This window comes from Castor canadensis, chromosome 8 (assembly GCF_047511655.1).
Source record: "Castor canadensis chromosome 8, mCasCan1.hap1v2, whole genome shotgun sequence".
In the NCBI taxonomy this organism is placed as follows: Eukaryota; Metazoa; Chordata; class Mammalia; order Rodentia; family Castoridae; genus Castor; species Castor canadensis.
The window spans coordinates 138566666-138585513 of NC_133393.1; the positions used below are offsets into that span (position 1 = coordinate 138566666).

The 18848-nt window shown below is 42.5% G+C and overlaps 2 pseudogenes; both read left to right on the forward strand.

The window, feature by feature from the left end:
* Window positions 1-967: 967 nt before the first annotated feature.
* LOC109683783 (trafficking protein particle complex subunit 1 pseudogene) lies at window positions 968-9636 on the forward strand (annotated as a pseudogene).
* Window positions 9637-14252: 4616 nt separating this feature from the next.
* On the forward strand, window positions 14253-14822 carry LOC109683784 (large ribosomal subunit protein uL6 pseudogene; annotated as a pseudogene).
* Window positions 14823-18848: the final 4026 nt, after the last annotated feature.

Below are 18848 nucleotides of genomic sequence, written 5' to 3' on the forward strand. Positions count from 1 at the left end.
CTGCATGCTTATTCTTCAAGGTAAACTATAAAGCATTTTTGTCCCAATTTGCACCAATTGTTTTATACATTATTTGCAGTGCTGAGGACTGAACCCAGGGCCTCACACATGCAAAGCAAGTGCTCTACCACTAAGTGACACCCCAAGCTCTGAAAATACCAATTATATTAAGTATATAAGCTAAAATATAGAAACATGCATGGTCGTGACATGTCCCTTTATGCATTGATTTTTATTCTTTTTTAGGGGGTGTATAGCACTGGGGTTTGAACTTAGGGCCTCACACTTGCTAGGCAGGTACTCTGCCTCTTGAACCACTCCACCAGCCCAGATTTTTATTCTTTTTTAAAAGAAATCCACCACCAAACCACACTCTTCTTGTTATTGAGTCAGATATTTCGTTCTATGGAGTATTACATAGGCTGGTCCTATGTAGTCAACCAGCCAATCCAATCCAAAACCAATTAAAACCCTGTTATTATGGTTGGGATATAGAGTGTCCCTCAAAAGGCTCATGTGTTCAAGGCTTCATCCCTAGTTGGTGGCACTATTAAGAGGTGATTTGGGCATAAGGGCTCTGACCTAATCAATGGATTAATTTACTGATGGATTTGTAATTCAATGGCATTATTGGGAGGTGGTAGAAACTAGGAGGTGGGGCCTGGTTGGAGGGAGTAGGTCACTGGGGATGTGTCTTTGAAGGGTGTGGTGTACCTTGTCCCTAATCCCTCTCTCTCATCTACTTCCCATCAGCTACAAAGTGACCAGCTTTGCTCCACTGCCTGTCCCCTCCCATAATATTCTGCTCATCACACATAGGCCTAGAAGCAATGGAGCCAAGTAACCATGAACTAAAACCTTTGGAACTGTGAGCCAAAATATATTCTTCTTCCATTAAGTTGTTTATCTTAGGTAGTTTGTCACAGTGATGGAAAACTGACCAACAGTAGCACCTGGAGCAATTCTGATGACTGTCCACAACCTGTATCTATTTGACCGGAATGGAGTGTGTCTTCACTAGAGCAAACTGCACTGCATGAAGCAAGTGGGAATTCAACAAGGAGAAGGAGTACAAGCTGATTTACAGAATGCTCTTCTCCATCTACTCATTTGTCAGCAAGATGTTCTCGTTCAAAATGAAGGATGGCTTCCTGGCCTTCCAAACTAGCAGTTACTGTTAGGAAAAACGCCACTCACAAAGAAAGCTCACGAGAAAAGTCTCACATCCAAGAGCAAAGTTTAATGGCAGGCTGTAACTGCCAGGCTGGCCAGGGAAAGATGGACAGCCCAGACTCTGGGTGAGGCGTGGCATTTATAGAAGGGGGAGGTTAAGGAAGTTAGCTCATGCGTGGTAGTCTCTGGTAGGGGTGGGGCTTTCTTAGAGAGTGGGAATTTCTGTTAAGGGTGGGGCTATCCTTGGGAGTTTCTCAAGTGAGGTCTGAGGATAAGGTGGCTGCTGATTTACAAATGGTGACATTATTGTTCTATCATTCCCCCATTTTTTCTTTACTAATGATGAGGATAGGGGCTGAGGATTGGGAATTGGGGCGAAGTGTCAGCCTCTTAGCTGCTTCCTACTGGCAAGATCCTCAGACTCCTGCTTCCTGGTGGGGGCCCTCATAGCAGTCCTCTGGACGGTTTTGGAGAGGTTGATATCCTTGGAAGTACAACTGGTTATGATACAAAGGAGGAAGCTTAAGAATAGGAGAGCAGGAAACACAGGCATTAGGATGGGCATTGGCCAGGAGAACCAGTGTGAAATGTTATTCCCTAGAGGACTCCAAGAGTCTTCCAACTCCCTTCTCCATTTTTTTTTAACTGTTCCTTGAGAGGTGTTGCCACTGGGGATCCCACTGAGCTTGACAGCAGTGAGTGTTGTGAGAATGACCAGATGAGGGCTCGTCCACCAAAGTCCCAATGGAGAAGGTAGAAGATCCTTTAGGAGAACAAGATCCCCTGGTTTAACAGAAATTGTTATAGGGTGGGGCAGGATCTGGTCTGCATGCTCTCTGAGAAGTTCCCTGAGAAGGTTAAGATAAGGTAGGTAGTCAGTCAGTTTTCTAAGAGAAATGGGTGGCCATATATTATTTAAGACCCAAATAGGAATATTAGGAGGAATGTAAAAAGGTGTCTGCTAAGGGACTGTATACCTAGGGATTTAAATTCTGCAAAATCCTGTAACTCCCAAGAAAGCTGTAAGCTGCTTTATGGTATGGGAGAGGAGGGAAATGGAAGATTGGGTTGATTCACTCATGACTCAGGGAGTGAGTCTGTCCCTTTAAGACCACACTTAGGTAGGTGACCTGTGGGAGGCAGGGTCTGTCAGGACTTTTTTTTTTTCTTTTATTATTCATATGTGTATACAAGGCTTGGGTCATTTCACCCCCCTGCCCCCACCCCCTCCCTTACCACCCACTCCATCCCCTCCCTCTGCCCCCCACCCCCTCAATACCCAGCAGAAACTATTTTGCCCTTGTTTCTAATTTTGTTGTAGAGAGAGTATAAGCCATAATAGGAAGGAACAAGGGTTTTTGCTGGTTGAGATAAGGATAACTATACAGAGCATCGACTCACATTGATTTCCTGTGCGTGTGTGTTACCTTCTAGGTTAATTCTTTTTGAGCTAACCTTTTCTCTAGTTCCTGGTCCCCTTTTCCTATTGGCCTCAGTTGCTTTTAAGGTATCTGCTTTAGTTTCTCTGCATTAAGGGCAACAAATGCTAACTAATTTTTTAGGTGTCTTACCTATCCTCACCCCTCCCTTGTGTGCTCTCACTTTTATCATGTGCTCATAGTCCAATCCCATTGTTGTGTTTGCCCTTGATCTAATGTCCACATATGAGGGAGAACATACGATTTTTGGTCTTTTGGGCCAGGCTAACCTCACTCAGAATGATGTTCTCTAATTCCATCCATTTACCAGCAAATGATAACATTTCGTTCTTCTTCATGGCTGCATAAAATTCCATTGTGTATAGATACCACATTTTCTTAATCCATTCGTCAGTGCTGGGGCATCTTGGCTGTTTCCATAACTTGGCTATTGTGAATAGTGCCACAATAAACATGGGTGTGCAGGTGCCTCTGGAGTAACCTGTGTCACAGTCTTTTGGGTATATCCCCAAGAGTAGTATTGCTGGATCAAATGGTAGATCGATGTCTAGCTTTTTAAGTAGCCTCCAAATTTTTTTCCAGAGTGGTTGTACTAATTTACATTCCCACCAACAGTGTAAGAGGGTTCCTTTTTCCCCCGCATCCTCGCCAACACCTGTTGCTGGTGGTGTTGCTAATGATGGCTATTCTAACAGGGGTGAGGTGGAATCTTAGCATGGTTTTAATTTGCATTTCCTTTATTGCTAGAGATGGTGAGCATTTTTTCATGTGTTTTCTGGCCATTTGAATTTCTTCTTTTGAGAAAGTTCTGTTTAGTTCACTTGCCCATTTCTTTATTGGTTCATTAGTTTTGGGAGAATTTAGTTTTTTAAGTTCCCTATATATTCTGGTTATCAGTCCTTTGTCTGATGTATAGTTGGTAAATATTTTCTCCCACTCTGTGGGTGTTCTCTTCAGTTTGGAGACCATTTCTTTTGATGAACAGAAGCTTTTTAGCTTTATGAGGTCCCATTTATCTATGCTATCTCTTAGTTGCTGTGCTGCTGGGGTTTCATTGAGAAAGTTCTTACCTATACCTACTAACTCCAGAGTATTTCCTACTCTTTCCTGTATCAACTTTAGAGTTTGGGGTCTGATATTAAGATCCTTGATCCATTTTGAGTTAATTTTGGTATAGGGTGATATACATGGATCTAGTTTCAGTTTTTTGCAGACTGCTAACCAGTTTTCCCAGCAGTTTTTGTTGAAGAGGCTGCTATTTCTCCATCGTATATTTTTAGCTCCTTTGTCAAAGACAAGTTGCTTATAGTTGTGTGGTTTCATATCTGGGTCCTCTATTCTGTTCCACTGGTCTTCATGTCTGTTTTTGTGCCAGTACCATGCTGTTTTTATTGTTATTGCTTTGTAATATAGTTTGAAGTCAGGTATCGTGATACCTCCTGCATTGTTCTTTTGACTGAGTATTGCCTTGGCTATTCGTGGCTTCTTGTGTTTCCATATAAATTTAACAGTAGATTTTTCAATCTCTTTAATGAATGTCATTGGAATTTTGATGGGAATTGCATTAAACATGTAGATTACTTTTGGGAGTATCGACATTTTTACTATGTTGATTCTACCAATCCATGAGCATGGGAGATCTCTCCACTTTCTATAGTCTTCCTCAATCTCTTTCTTCAGAAGTGTATAGTTTTCCTTGTAGAGGTCTTTCCCATCTTTTGTTAGGTTTACACCTAGGTATTTGATTTTTTTGGAGGGTATTGTAAATGGAATTGTTTTTGTACGTTCTTTTTCAGTTTGCTCATTGTCAGTGTATAGAAATGCTAATGATTTTTCTATGTTGATTTTATATTTGTCAGGACTTAAATGTAACACTTTTGGATAAAAGAGAGCTCTAGCTCATTTTTCATATAACTTTGTAAATGTTTGTACCATATTTAGATAAAGTATAGACACAACACTGTTACAAGGTGGTCATTTAAGACACATAAGCAAATATGTAAATGAACTCTGATTTAGTAGTACTTAAAGCTTGACAAGATCAGCAGAAACACAAATAATTTCTTTGATAAAATCTTTCTCTGTAATGGTTTTCTGTAGATGTTACTCAGAGCAGAACAATATTAAGATAACCTTGTTATTTTATAGACATAGAGAATTTGATTTAGTTTGACATGACCCTAAAAATCTTTTAGGCACCTCTTAAATTATATTCAACTTTAACTTTATTACATACCAAAGCTTTTATTATACACTTTTAAAACTTACTCAGACCTTTATATAACATACTAAACCCTTTGATGGCTTGTCCTAATCTCTCCTATTTGAAATAATCTTTAGGACAAACCCTTCTTTACAAAATCTCATCAGTCCACACCGTGGAATCTATTTGTTCCTGAAGGAGGGGGCAGCAGAGATAGCTGCCTGGGGGGAGGAGAATTTGAGCTTTTAGTTGAGATAGTAAATCCCATCCCAGCAGAGTCACTGGAGTTTCAGAAACTATAAGGAAAGAGTGACAGAAAAGGAGGTCTCCTCAAGAGCAGGCCAGAGTCCAGGTAAATTAGTGTTCTAGGGGCTGGCCAGATTTGCCCCAAATGATAACCTTGTCATAGGACCAGGGACCAGGAGAGAAAGATAAAACAGAGAAGTGAGCTCCACTGTCTAGCTGGAAAATGATTTTTTGTTTTTCTGCCATCATGGCTACCCTGAGGCTCCTCAACATTGATGCCAAGAACTGGACTGTGGACAGGGGGCCAGGATCCATCAATCCATAGGAGGTGGCACCTCACCTTCCATCTGGAGGCAGAGGGCACTTAAACCTCCAGTGGTTACCTTTGCAGAGAGGGTAGGGTCACGGTTGGGGGCAGTACTGTCTCCTGTGCTGTCCCCCCTTTTGAGTATCCTCTGCAGGAGTGCCCCTCCTGTCCACCATGGTAGCAAGTTCAGGATGCAAGCCCCAGTTGGGTGGGGGCAGCAATGAGGTCATGGTGTCCCTTATCTTTTTCTCTCCTGTTAGTAATGTATCGGTTATAGTATACAGACATGACTAGTTGTATTAATTGATCCAATGACTTTTCTCCTTCAGCCATAGACTGAGTTTTTTAATGAATATCTGGGGCTGACTGTGTTAGAAATTTATCTTTGAGGAGAACCTCTCTCACCTGTAACTCTGGGTCCACTGTGGTATGCTTTCTGATAGCATCCTTATGATGCTGCAGAAAAGTAAGGGGATTTTCTTCAGAGTGTTGCTGTAAAGCAAAGTTGTTATTTCACGTTGATACCTGATACTCTGGAGAGCAGGTCTCTGAACCATTCTGGGCCTCAGTTTCCTCACTTGAATAATGAGGGATCTGGTCTAGGTTAAATTACTTTTTTTTTACAATGAGATGGCTGAAGTGACATTAATGCCACTTATCTTCCTTACCATTTTTTTTAACGCAATGGTGGGGAATTGAACCCTGGGCCTTGTACATGTTGGGCAGACACTCTCCCACTGAGCTATGCCCTTATCCCCAAATATTTTTTTCCTCTTTCCTTTGGCTGTACTGGGGCTTGAACCCAGGACTTTATGCCTGCAAAGTGGCATTCTACTGTTTGAGCCATATCACCAGCCCCTTTTGGTGTGGATCTGTCAAGGGGACTGCATGTGCCCCTGTAGGTATAGACACATTTATCCCCACATTTCTAGGTGCCAAGTATTGGGGCTCATTGTAAATGGTAATCATTTCCAACCTGAGTGGCTTAGGCCAGAACCCATTGCTTTTTTAATGAGACAAGAGTCTGGTCTATTAGAAGCATAATATCCTTTCATGTCAATTGAAAGGTTAGGATCACAGAGATAAAGGCTTGAATGTATTTGTCTGGGCATCAGTATAGCTGTCCAGATGTTTTTTAATTTCCCTTAGATCTGATAGCTAGAAGGGGACATAGACTCGCCCTCTTCCTACCATTACCTGTTGAAGGGGGAAGCACCCATTAGGAGGTTCTGAATATTGGGGTGGCTTAGAAGGTAGGACAGAGGGTGGAGCAGTAGGAGTGGGGCCTTGTCATTGATAAGGGGCTTTTCTGGTCCTCCTTTCCATGTTTATCCTGTGGCTTACAAAGAATGGCCAGCATTTGAGTATCTAAGTAGCAATTGTGGAGCCAATCTGAGATGAAAGAAAATTTGTGTAGGGGACCTCAGTTTACTTTTTTCCTTTTATAGAAAAGGTCTAATGGGAGTATGGTATTGTAATTTAAGGAACCCTGTGAAGGCCACTTCTCTTGGTCACCCAAGGCATACTGAGGCCGACCTCAGTACAAAGCTTCCAACATCTACCAGCCAGAAGACTGGAAGGTACAGGTCCCATCTAGAAAGAACCAGACGTTAGGATCCTGTCTTTTAGTTAAAAGCAGGCAGCCTCTTTAATAAAGGCTACCTTTTTAACAAAGGAATAAGTCACCTGTAAAGTTAGAGAAGGGCATTTAGAGGGCATCCTGGGCCAATAACAGTACCATACTGTCCATTTTGAGATTTCTGGGACTGTAACCTTGAGCTAACAATTGGCTTACAAGGGCTGGGTCTGGTGCCCCGAGGTGTGAGGTGGGGCTAGGAGCAGAGTGCACACAAGGCACTGATGCCCTCCACACACACCTGAAACAAGCGAGCCTGACTGCCTAAACCTGATCCTGTGGCCTGTTGCCCCTCCCCCCTTCCTTCGTTTATTCTAGGAGAAGTGGCAGCGGGCTGTAGCCACCGCCATGTGTGGCTGGCAGCCTAGGATGTGTGTTGGGTTGGCCTATGGATTTTCTTAGCTATGGCAGGTGTTCCCGCTGTGCATGAGCATGCTTATTTGCTTTCCCTCCTCCCCTTGTGGGGGCAGAGTTAGGGCGTTAGCATGGCAGCTGCAGTTTTTTTGGAAGTGCTTTTGTCTAGTAGCTGATTTAAAGTTGCTTTAGACTGAGAGGCCTGGCAAACTAGTTGGAATAACTTAAATCATAAGGTACCATGCTACAAGTTTTTCATGGGAGGTAGGGTCCCAGTAAGCCCAGGGAGGGAAGGCAGACAGAGACAAAGAACATGTAGTGAGACCATGGAGGAAGCAGAAAAGGTGTCCTGACATTTTAAGTAAAGGAGGGGAAGGCAGAGCCTGGAGGCATGACACACGCCTGAGGGATCAGCCATCACCTGTGCCTCTAGATCACTCCCATTGAGTGGTACTGGAACACTTTCAGCAAAACGAAACCTCCAGTCTCTGGTCACTGTCTCAGAAAAAAGGGGTTTTAGATGGGGTCAGGGGAAAGAGAAGCAGTTGTCAGATGCCATAATCAAACAGGACTCCCCCAACGTAGCATGAGGTGTACCTAAATAAACCCCAGGCTTGGTCTCAGCCCACAGGGAGGGAGCATGAGCTCCCCCAGAGCTGGAATCGCCTGGATGCCAGAGTTGGCAAGGAGTGGCTTGACACCATGATGGAAAAGTCCCTCAGGAAGATAGGAAGAGACAGGCAGCATGAGCAGCTCAAGAAGTCTGCTTACAGATGTTACCATTAGAGAAAGTTAAGAGAAGGGTACAGGGGACCTCAGTGTACTTTATTTGCAACTTCCTGTGAATCTATGATTATTTCAAAATTAAAAGTAGAAAAGGAATAGAAAAAAAAAAGAAGTCTGCTTACATGGGGAAGGAGGAGGTTTGGGAGAGGATTTGGCTCATTTAGAAGCTGGTTTAGAGGCTAATAGAACCTACGCAGGGGAACAGGAAGTACAGAGGGAGGGTTTGGTGTGGAGATAGGAAAAGGATCAACACGCTCACAGAAATTGTATAAATCCCTTAAAATATTGGGATTGAAAGTGCCATTAAGTGTCCATTTGGAGACATTGTCTAATGGGTATTGGGGCCATGCCTGATTACAGAGAAAAATGAGCTTCTGTGGCTTAAGATCAGGCGTGAGGCATAGGGGCCCAAGATTGGCCAGAAGACATCCCAATGGGAAGTCTGAAGGAATTTTGGATGGTCCAACTCCCATGGTGAGGCCTGACCTGAGGAGAGATATGGCGGGCGTCCCGAAGTATCAGGTCCTCAGGAGAGAGAGAGAGAGATGTGGAGTACCCAAAGGGAACGTCCTCTCCATTGGGGTCCACAGTCTCTAGTGGGGAACCTGGTTCCCAGGGACAGGAGTGAACTGAGACCTAGCAAGGATTTTGAGGAAATGAGAGATCGCAGCTCTGAGTGCGAGAAGCACTCACCAAGAAAGGATCTTGAGGGAAGACTGGCCAGTGGTGGATGGCAATTGGAGGCATGCTGGGGTGGAAGAAATTCCCTGTGAGCTGTGACAGAGTGGCGTTTTCTAGGATTGGGGGTTCCAGCAAAGCAGCTCGGATCCTGGAGGAAGGGAATGGGAGTTGAGAGAGAGAGAGCAGGATGGGGTGGGGGAGGCCGGGAGAGCAAGGTCAGTGCCAGGAGTACAACCCGATCTGAGTCACTGCACCAAGATGTCAGGAAAAATGCTGCTCACAAAGAAAGCTCACGAGAAAAGTCTCACATCCAAGAGCAAAGTTTAATGGCAGGCTCAAACTGCCAGGCTGGCCAGGGAAAGATGGCGCAGCCCAGACTCTGGGCAAGGCAGGGCTTTTATAGAAGGGGGAGGTTAAGGAAGTTAGCTCATGCGTGGTATTCTCTGGTAGGGGTGGGGCTGTCTTAGAGCGCAGGAATTTCTGTTAAGGGCAGGACTGTCCTTGGGAGTTTCTCAAGTGAGGTCTGAGGATAAAATGGCTGCCGATTTACAAATGGTGACATTACTGTTCTATCAGTTGCAAACTCTATTACTATGAGATGCCCATTGGGATCAAGGTTGTCATGAATACCGACTGGGGCATGGGATCCATCCAAGATGAGCTGCACCAAATCTACAGTGTGCTGTACATGGAGTTGGTGGTGAAGAATCCCTGGTGTCCACTGGGCCAAACTGTGCAAAGCGAGCTCTTTTGCTCCTGGCTAGACTGTTATGTCCACTCTCTGCCCTTCTTCTCTGCCCAAGCTAGCTAAAACATCCTGCCTCATCTCTCAGAAGAATCTGTGACTGCAAGGGGCCTTTCTAACTTGTGACACTGTAAGCCTTCCCATCTACCCATCTCCCAGGGCTTCAGCCTTAAAGCCCATACCCCACCCCACCCCACCCCTTGCCTGGTGCCCTCGAATGACCAGAATGAAGTTCACAGGAGCCCTTGTACCTCCAAACCGACCCCTTTCTCCCATTTTATACCCTATCTGATGCTGCAAAAAGCACAATAAACTTTTGTCACCCTCTGGAAAAAAAAAAACACACTGTCCAACATACTTATTTTGACAATTAGTGAGGCCAGTTTAAGATACATAGTAAGACCATGGCTCAAAAAAACAGAAACAAGCTGGGTGCTGGTGGCTTGGCCTGTAATCTTAGCTACTTGTGAAGCAGAAATTGGGAAGATTGTGGTTCCCGCCTGAAACCCCATTTCAATAATAACTTGGTGCGGTGGTGTGTGCACCTGTCATTCCAACTACATGGGAGGCTGAGATCAGGAGGATCACAGTTCCAGGCCAACCTGGGGAAAACGTTTGAGAGACCCCATCTCAATGGAAAAAGCTGTGTGTGGTATGTGTGCCTGCCATCCCAGAAATGGTGGGAAGCTTAAAGTAACAGAATCATGATCCAGACCAGTTAGGCAAAAAGCGAGACCCCATCTCAAAAATCCCAGAGCAAAAAGGGCTGGAGGTGTGGCTCAAGTGGTAGAGTTCCTGCCTAGCAAGTATGGAGCCCTGAATTCAAATCCTAGTACAAATAAAAAACAAAAGGAAAATAAAACAAAGATTTAGGGTCATATACAGAATTTTAATCAGTCAATGATTACTGAAACATTGACCTTTTATTAAGTACTCTACTTGATCATGTAAACAGAACTGCTCAAAAGAAAAGTCTCTGGACTAGGTGTGAATTTGGTAATTTATTCTCTCTTAACATCTGGAAGCTTCAAACTCATGTGAAAAATGGTGTAAATGTCTAAGGAGGTGGTTATGAGAATTTTTTTTGGTGGCACTGGGATTTGAACTCAGGGCCTCATACTTGCTAGGCAGGTGCTTTGCTGCTTGAGCCACTCTGCCAGTCCTTTTTGTGTTGGGTATTTTCAAGATAGGGGCTGGCTTTGAATAGCAATCCTCTCTGAGGATCTCTCCTCCTGAGTAGCTAGGCTTACAGGTGTGAGCCACTGGGACCTGGCTTGATTGTGCACAGGGCTTGACCATACTGGGTATTATGAGGCTAACCATTAAAATACCGCAACCCAGCCAGGCATGGTGGCTCACATCTATAATTCCAGCTATTCAGGAGGTAGAGGATTAAGGCTCGAGGACAGCCCAGACAAAATGTTAGCCAGATTCCCTCTCAACAAATAAACTGGGAGCAGTGACTTACTTCTGTCATCCCAAGTACTTGGAGACATAGGTAAGAGGATCATGGTCTGTGGCCAGCCTCTGGGAAAAAGTAAGAATGTATCTGAAAAACAAACTAAAGCAAAAAAGACTGGTGGTGTGGCTCAAGTGATAGAGTACCTGTCTAGCAAGCACAAGGTCCTGAGTTCAAACCCCAGTATAGCCACACACACAAAAAATTAAATAAACAAAAAAATAAAGTTGGCCAGAATGGAAGGAACCCCTGAGTGATGTGTGCATTCTAACCACAGGTACAGAACTTATATGGCTGAGATTAGTAAACTTGAAAAATTCCTGAAAATTGTGCTGAGGGTGTGGCTTAAATGGTAGAGACCCAGCCTAGCAATTGTGAAACCCTGAGTTCAAGCTCCAGTATCACCAAAGCAAAAAGAAAAACACCCCTCCCCCAAATAAAAAGAGTCCTGAAAACTCAATACAGGTCTCTTCATACTTTCTCCTCCTTTATGACCGCAGTTCTTCTTCTTTTTTGGAGGTACTTGAGCTTGAACTCAGAACTTCATGCTTGCTATGCTTGCCAGGCAGCAGGCACTCTTCCACTTGAGCCACTCCCCCCACTCTGTTTTGTATTATTCTTTTTCTTTATGTTTTTTTTTTTTTGAGATAGGATTCTCATGAACTATTTGCCTAGGCTGGCTTTGAGCTATGATTCTCCTCATCTCTGCCTCTTGAGTATCTAGAATTACAGACATGAGCCACCATCTCTCTCTCTCTCTCTCTCTCTCTCTCTCTCTCTCTCTCTCTCTTCTGCAGCACTGGGGATTGAACTCAGGGCCTCACACTTCTAGGCACTCTATCACTTGAGCCACTCTGCTAGTGCTTCATTTCTTACTTTCCCTACTGAGCATTCAAATTCTCCCTCAGATGGGACTCGGTCCCAACCCAGAAATGTATCTCTCCATTTGTCTTCTGGTACTTCTCCTATTATCTTGAAATAGAAGTCTGACCTACTGCAATCCAGCTTCTCTTTGTACCACTCTCTTGAAACTCTTGGAAAGATTGTCAGTGACTGCTTATCTGCCCAGACCAATCTTCCCTTTCTCCTTGTGCTTCGGTCCTCAGTGATTTTACCCGTTCTATGGTGCCTCCTAAGTCCATTTCCAGCTAACTAGCTGCTGTACTTCAGATAGCTCAGACTACTGTATGCCTAAAACCAAATAAAAAAAAAAACAAATTTATAATCCTCTATACTTCTATCCCCTGGCTCAATTAACGACTAATTCACTGAGCTTCTAAAACTAGAAACCAGCTCTCTCTCTTCAACATTTCCATTCTTCTCATTGTGCTCAGCCGATTGCCCACCAAATCTTTTTCTACCTCCATATAACCTTTGGTTATGTCTTTAGCATTTCCTTAAAGGACTTTGAGTGAATTCCCAATGCCATCTCTAGTGTCTAGGCTATTGAAGCTATCAGAAATGTCTTCAGCATGTATATAAGGCCCTTTAAAAAGTCCTTACTTACCTCAGACAGGTGCTGGTGGCTCAGGCCTGTAATTCCAGCTACTGAGGAGGCACAGATCAGGAGGATTACAGTTCAAAGCCAGCCCGGGCAAACAGTTCTTCAGACCCTACCTCAAAAAACCTATCACACACACACAAAAAAAAATAAATAAAATAAAGGGACTGGTGGAGTGGCTCAAGGCATAGGCCCTGAGTTCAAACCCCAGTACCACAAAAAAAAAAAGTCCTCACCTCCACTCCTCTCAGTCTTGTCTTAACATGTTCTAGTCACATTCTTAGCTCCTAGACAAATCAAGTTCATTTGAACACCATGACCTTAAATTCAGGCACTAAGTGTTCTCCTTGTATATCCTTAATCACAAAGCACTGTTTTGCTTTTTTTCACTTTCCAACAAAATTTTGATTCATTAACTCAAGAGACCTTCTATTAAGAATCTTAGGCTGAGCTGGGTGTGTGGCTCAAGTAGTAGAGCTCTTGCCTAGCAAGCACAAGGCCTTGAGCTCAAAATCCCATACCTCAAACAAATTTTTTAGATTGAAAACGAACCTGATGCATGATTGTAATTCTTGTACTTGGGAGGCTGAGGCAAGATGATCAGGACTTCAAGGCCAGCCTGGACCACACAGGGAATTCAAAGCCAGACGGGGTTATCTAATGGGGACCCTATGTCAAAAAAAATTTTTAGGTTAATATTCCTATCTCACCACCCCTTCTCAGCTATACTGTATTATACCAAGAATAGTGGTGGTGGCCACTTTTCCCATCTACACAGGCACTGCATCCAGTAGTGGCAAGTTTTCACTTCCATTTAAAAAGTATTTGGCCTTATTCTGGTAATAGCACACACTGATGGTTTACCAAATAATCATTTCATCAAGTAGGCAAATGCATTGGAACACAAACGCCATGCCACCAGCAAAGCCACTGATTTTTTTTTAATCAACAGTTAAGAGGCCAGACACTGGTGGCTTATGCCTATAATCCAAGCTACATAGGAGGCAGAGATCAGGAGGAGCTCAGTTTGAAACCAAGCTAGGCAAATAGTTCCCAAGACCCTATCTCAAAAATACCCAACACAAGAAAGAGCTGTCGGAGTGGTTCAAATAGTTGAGCATCTGTCTAGCAAGTGTGAGGTCCTGAGTTCAAACCCTGGTACCACAAAAAAAAACCACCCTAATAATTAAGAAAAATTAAAGGGGGGGAGAGAGAAGGGAGAATGATGAAGGAGGTAAATCTAACTAAGATATATTGTAAGCACATATGTAACTATTACAATGTATTCCCTTCTACAGCCATTATATATTAATTTAAAAAAAAAACCTCTTATGCAGTACCTTAACTATACTTAACAGTGAATCTCTTCTGACTTCCCTACTCATTTCAAATTATCTAGGGATGACACTCAGCTAATAATGCACCAAAGAAAAGTAAAGAATTGCAAACTTCTGGAAGCAATGATGAAATATAATCCTCACTGCAGACATTGATGACCCAGGTCACTATTCAAATGTACTCCTCCTCTGCCTTCCTTCTAAGATCGTAGATGTAGCCCCCCAACACATGAATGGTATTGAAGCAGATTTTGACCTCTATAATCCCAGCTACTCAGGTGTGGGGGCAGGAGGATTGAGAAGATCCAAGGCTGACCTGGCGGGGGGGGGAATACAAGATCTTATCAAAAACAAACTATGCCTCTTTGCCATGTATCCTGCAAGAATGAAGGCCACACTCAGCAATCCGATTGTCAACATTCCAGAAAATGTCAACATCTCTCTGAAGATTATTATGTGAATTATTCGCAATTATTGTGAATAATTGGGGTCCTCTGGAGCCCTTCAGAGGGACTTCAATCACAACAATGTAGAACTCAGTCTCCTCAGAAAGAAAAAGAAGAGGCTTTGAGTTGACAACTGGAAAGTTGCAGGCTACGGTTTGTACTGTCTGTAGTCATATGCAGATGATCAGAGGTGTTACACTGGGCTTCTGTTACAAGATGAGTCTGTGTGTGTTCACTTCCCCATCAACCTCATTATTCAGGAGAATGGGTCTCTTAATGGAATCCAAAGTTTCTTGGGTGAGAAATACATCCACAGAGTTCAGATGAGGACAGGTGTTGCTTGTTCGGTAGCTCAAGCCCAGAAAAATGAGTTAATCTTGGAAGGAAATGATATTGAACTTGTTTCAAATTCAGTTGCTTTGATTCAGCAGGTCACAACAGTTAAAAACAAGGATACCCGAAAAATTTTGGAGGATATCTGCATTTCTGAAAAAGGAACAATTCATTAGGTTGACAAATAAAATCTAAGTTACCCTGCTACAGATTTGGAATTATAATACAAAATCATGATATTTTAATGATGCAAGAAAAGATTAAAAAACAAAAAAAAGGATGGGAATGTGGCTCAGGTGGTAAAGCACAAGCTTGAGGCTCTGGTTTCAATCCCCAGTATTGCAAAAAAAAAGTTACAAATAATATCACATAATATTCATCTTAAATTTACAAGTAGAAAATAAAGATTAGAAATTTATAACTTTGAGGTGCTGTTTGTGGGAAATTACTATATGTGGTCAAAAGTTAATAGGAATATGAAACTGATATCATAAGTGATAAAGAAGAGCTTCATAAACTTTTTCAAGTCATGACACACAGAAAATGATAATATTTGTATACAAACTGACAGAAGTGCGAGACTGCTGTCGTCTGGACCTCCTAAGGGCTGAAGGTCAATATTTTGTTCATAGACAATGGAGCTTACCAAAGGGCTAAAGGATAAGGGTCAAGTTTATGAAACTCCTAACAGAAAAATGCTAGTAAGCATTAAAATACTGTAAATTCCTTGGAGAGTTCTTAGAATTTCACAACAAAGTTCACAAAAATTATGCCGGTCTTTTACAGGTCAATATTCAGGAAAGCGGTTTTTTGTGGCAATAGTCTTCCATATGTGTTGAGACCTTGGTGAAGGAAGACAATGATTTCAGTGACTTTATGGCAGGGTCAAGCTGACCTCCCTGGTCACCCAGGGTCAAAGACATACAACTGAACAGTGCTTCAGTGTGTGTTTTAACCCCACAGTCAATTCACACAGGCCTGGGCCCTAACTTAGCTTACTACTTTGGACGTCTTTCTTCTTTAAAAAAAGAAAGTAAGGAACTTTCTGAAAAAAAGTTGAAGAAGCCATGTTTTTAACCTTGAGTTATTACCAATAGCAAATTCAGAGACTTGTAAACACAAGGCTTATGGTTGATCACCTGGAAAGAGGATTCATTCTGATGCTTATGGTTCAAATATACTTGTAATATTGTGCTTGGAATACAGAAAACCAGTTATCAACTTCTTGTTCCTGTTACAAATAATACCAGCTCAGTCCAGAGCTCTGACAGATCAAGAAAACATTTTCTCCTCTGGTGATTACAGCACAATTACTAGACTTCTTGCCTTTTAATAAATGTCTGGTGCGCTTAATTTCCATTTTTGACTTATTTAATTTCAACAATCTGTCAAAAAGAACCAGAAAACAAATACTGAATGACATTCTGCTGCATTTTTAAACCTTCACACTCCAGACAAAAACACGTTACGTGCCTCCTGCCTTGACCACCCTGCTACTTTTCCATACACTGTACAAAACCAAGGTGACTAAGCTGACATAGTTCACTTGGAGCCACTAGACAGTAAGGAGGGTGGAGGAGATGAGTCCTGATGAAGCATTTATGAACAAAGTGTAGTTCACTGTGGGGTTCAATTTCTTCAGTATAAAGAAGGAAGAAGCAAGGACAAGACCAGAACAGGGTGTTGTTACAGAAGATGGAAAATGTAGCTTCATAATCAGTCAATGTCATTCTTCTTCAGCAAGACACTTTCATTTTTCTCCTTTTTATTATCAGCTTCAAGAAGCTTGAGCCAGGTGCTGGTGGCTCACACTGGTAATCCTAGCTACTCAGGAGGCAGAGATCAAGAAGATGGCAGTTCGTTCGAAGCCAGCCTGGGGAAATAGTTTGAAACAAACTATCTAGAAAAACCCTTTACACACACACACACACAAAAAAACAGGGCAGGTGGAGTGACTCAAGGTGAAGACCCTGAGTTCAAGCCCCAGTATGATTAAAAAAAAAAAAAAAGCTTGAGACACTTTTTGCAAATAGCATCCTCCCAATTCTGAGCTACTTACTAAATGAAGAATACATTCCTGAAGAAGAGCAAAGGGGTTTGGCCAGGAACTGGAATCTTGCAAGAGCAGGTCCTCTTCAGCTTATAGCTTGGGGCTGCCTTTGGGACCCATGGCTGATCAGGGACCAAAGAAGGGAGGAACAGCTAGGTGTAGAGCCAGCAGAGACTTCTGCCCCCCACCCCCCAGGTCACCCTATTCATGACCTGTCAGCATTCAATATTTTTTGAACGAACTTATCTTTTTAAAAAATTTTATTGGCATATTGGATATTTATATATGTGCTTACAATATATCTTAGACTTACCCCCTCCATCATTCTCCCTCTTCTCCCTCCTCCCCTTTCTTAGAACAATTTCAACTCAACTGGTTTCATTCTTTTATTTTCATTTATGAATGCAAACTACACCCACCATATTCCCCCTCTTCACCCTTTCCTATGCCCACCCCTTCCACTGACACCCCTAGAAAAAGACCTACAAAAACCAAATCTTGAATCCTGCATAGTTGACTGCTCAATAAAAACGTTAATTATCAAGTAATTATGAAAGAAATCTCTTCTTTGAAAACTTTGCTTTCTATTATGGAGTGGGAGGCAAACAATTGCCTGCTGACCTGATGCTTTCATCATTTCCCCAACCCTTTTCAAATTTTGTCCAATACGTATAAGATTATCAAAAGAGGAACATCTAGTGAAGCCCTTTCCTCTCCCTTTCTGCAGTATCTTAACAGCACGGAGAAATAAACCAGTGAGACCTTCACAAGTGACAGCATGTCAACTAAGCATGAATCGTACCTGATAGGTAATTCCTACATAGAATTGTTGAAGTCAATAAAGATTTGAGGTTAGGCCAGGTGCTGATGGCTCACGCTTGTAATCCTAGCTACTCAGGAGGCAAAGATCAGGAAGACCACGGTTCAAAGCCAGCCCAGGCAAATAGTTCATGAGACCGTATCTCAAAAAAAACCCTATCACCAAAAAGGGCTGGTGGAGTGGCTTAAGGTGTAGACCCTGAGTTTAAGCTCCAGTGCCATTAAAAAAAAAAAAAAGAGAGAGATTTGAGGTTAGCTAAACCGGGAAAATCAGATCATATGAGTTCCTATACTTGTGAGTAAATTTAGAAACTATGTGTAAGGGGAAGAGAGAGAAAAAGCCTGACCTCTTCAAACTTGCAAGAAGTTTTTACATTTATCTTCATGATGGAAACTCCCTAATTTCACAAAAGACCTCTTTTTACCTCTGGCAGCTTTAATGAAAGCAGTTGTCGAGAACAATTATGAAACTGAAGAAGTATTGTATGTCATTGCCCAAACCTGCAATAACTTGTAGTGATCAAGTTATCAGTTCAACAGTCCAACATCATTCCCATAAAGGGCTTTGGTGCTGTCCCATCTAGAATAATTGAAATTTGTAAACTTTCACTGCTTTTTTTCTGATTTCTCCACTCAATGTCATGGGAGTGCCTTTTCTGAGATCCTAATATGCTACTAGTGTGTACAAATGTATAAAACCAGATTTTCTAGGTAATAGGATTAAACTAGTATCAAGCATTGGCATGACCTATTGTTTTCAATAAACATTCATCACAGATGTTGTGCTAGTTCTTGGCACCAGGGGCAGAAATAAGGGAGATTCCGTTCCTGCTCACATAGAGTCTGGTTGGTAGGAAAACACGTTAATATTGTGAAACATATAACAGAAGTAGCCCCAGGATGCAGACAAGTGGCACAGAGGTCAGAAGACACCCTAAAGAAGCACTACTCCATGCCTGGGAATGCAGAAGTGGATGGATGAAATAGAATGATTTTTCTGTCCTTGTGGAGGGTACATTTCTAGAAAAATAATCTGAAAACAGGAGTTTTCCAGAGGAACAATATAAAAAGAAATGAATATCTTACATAAAAGAAGCAAGTCTAGCTTGAACACTAGCAAAGTGGAGCTCTGTGTAATCTCTGTCTCATCCAAAAATATGTTGAGACCATGTTGAAATTTCCTGACTTTGTATACAGAGGAATGAATGACTTCCTCCATATCTGGGAACAGGGCCCAGAATCCATTCCCAGCTTAGGGACCCCACCATAAAACACACACACACACACACACACACACACACACACACACACGTGCACACATGCATGCCTACAC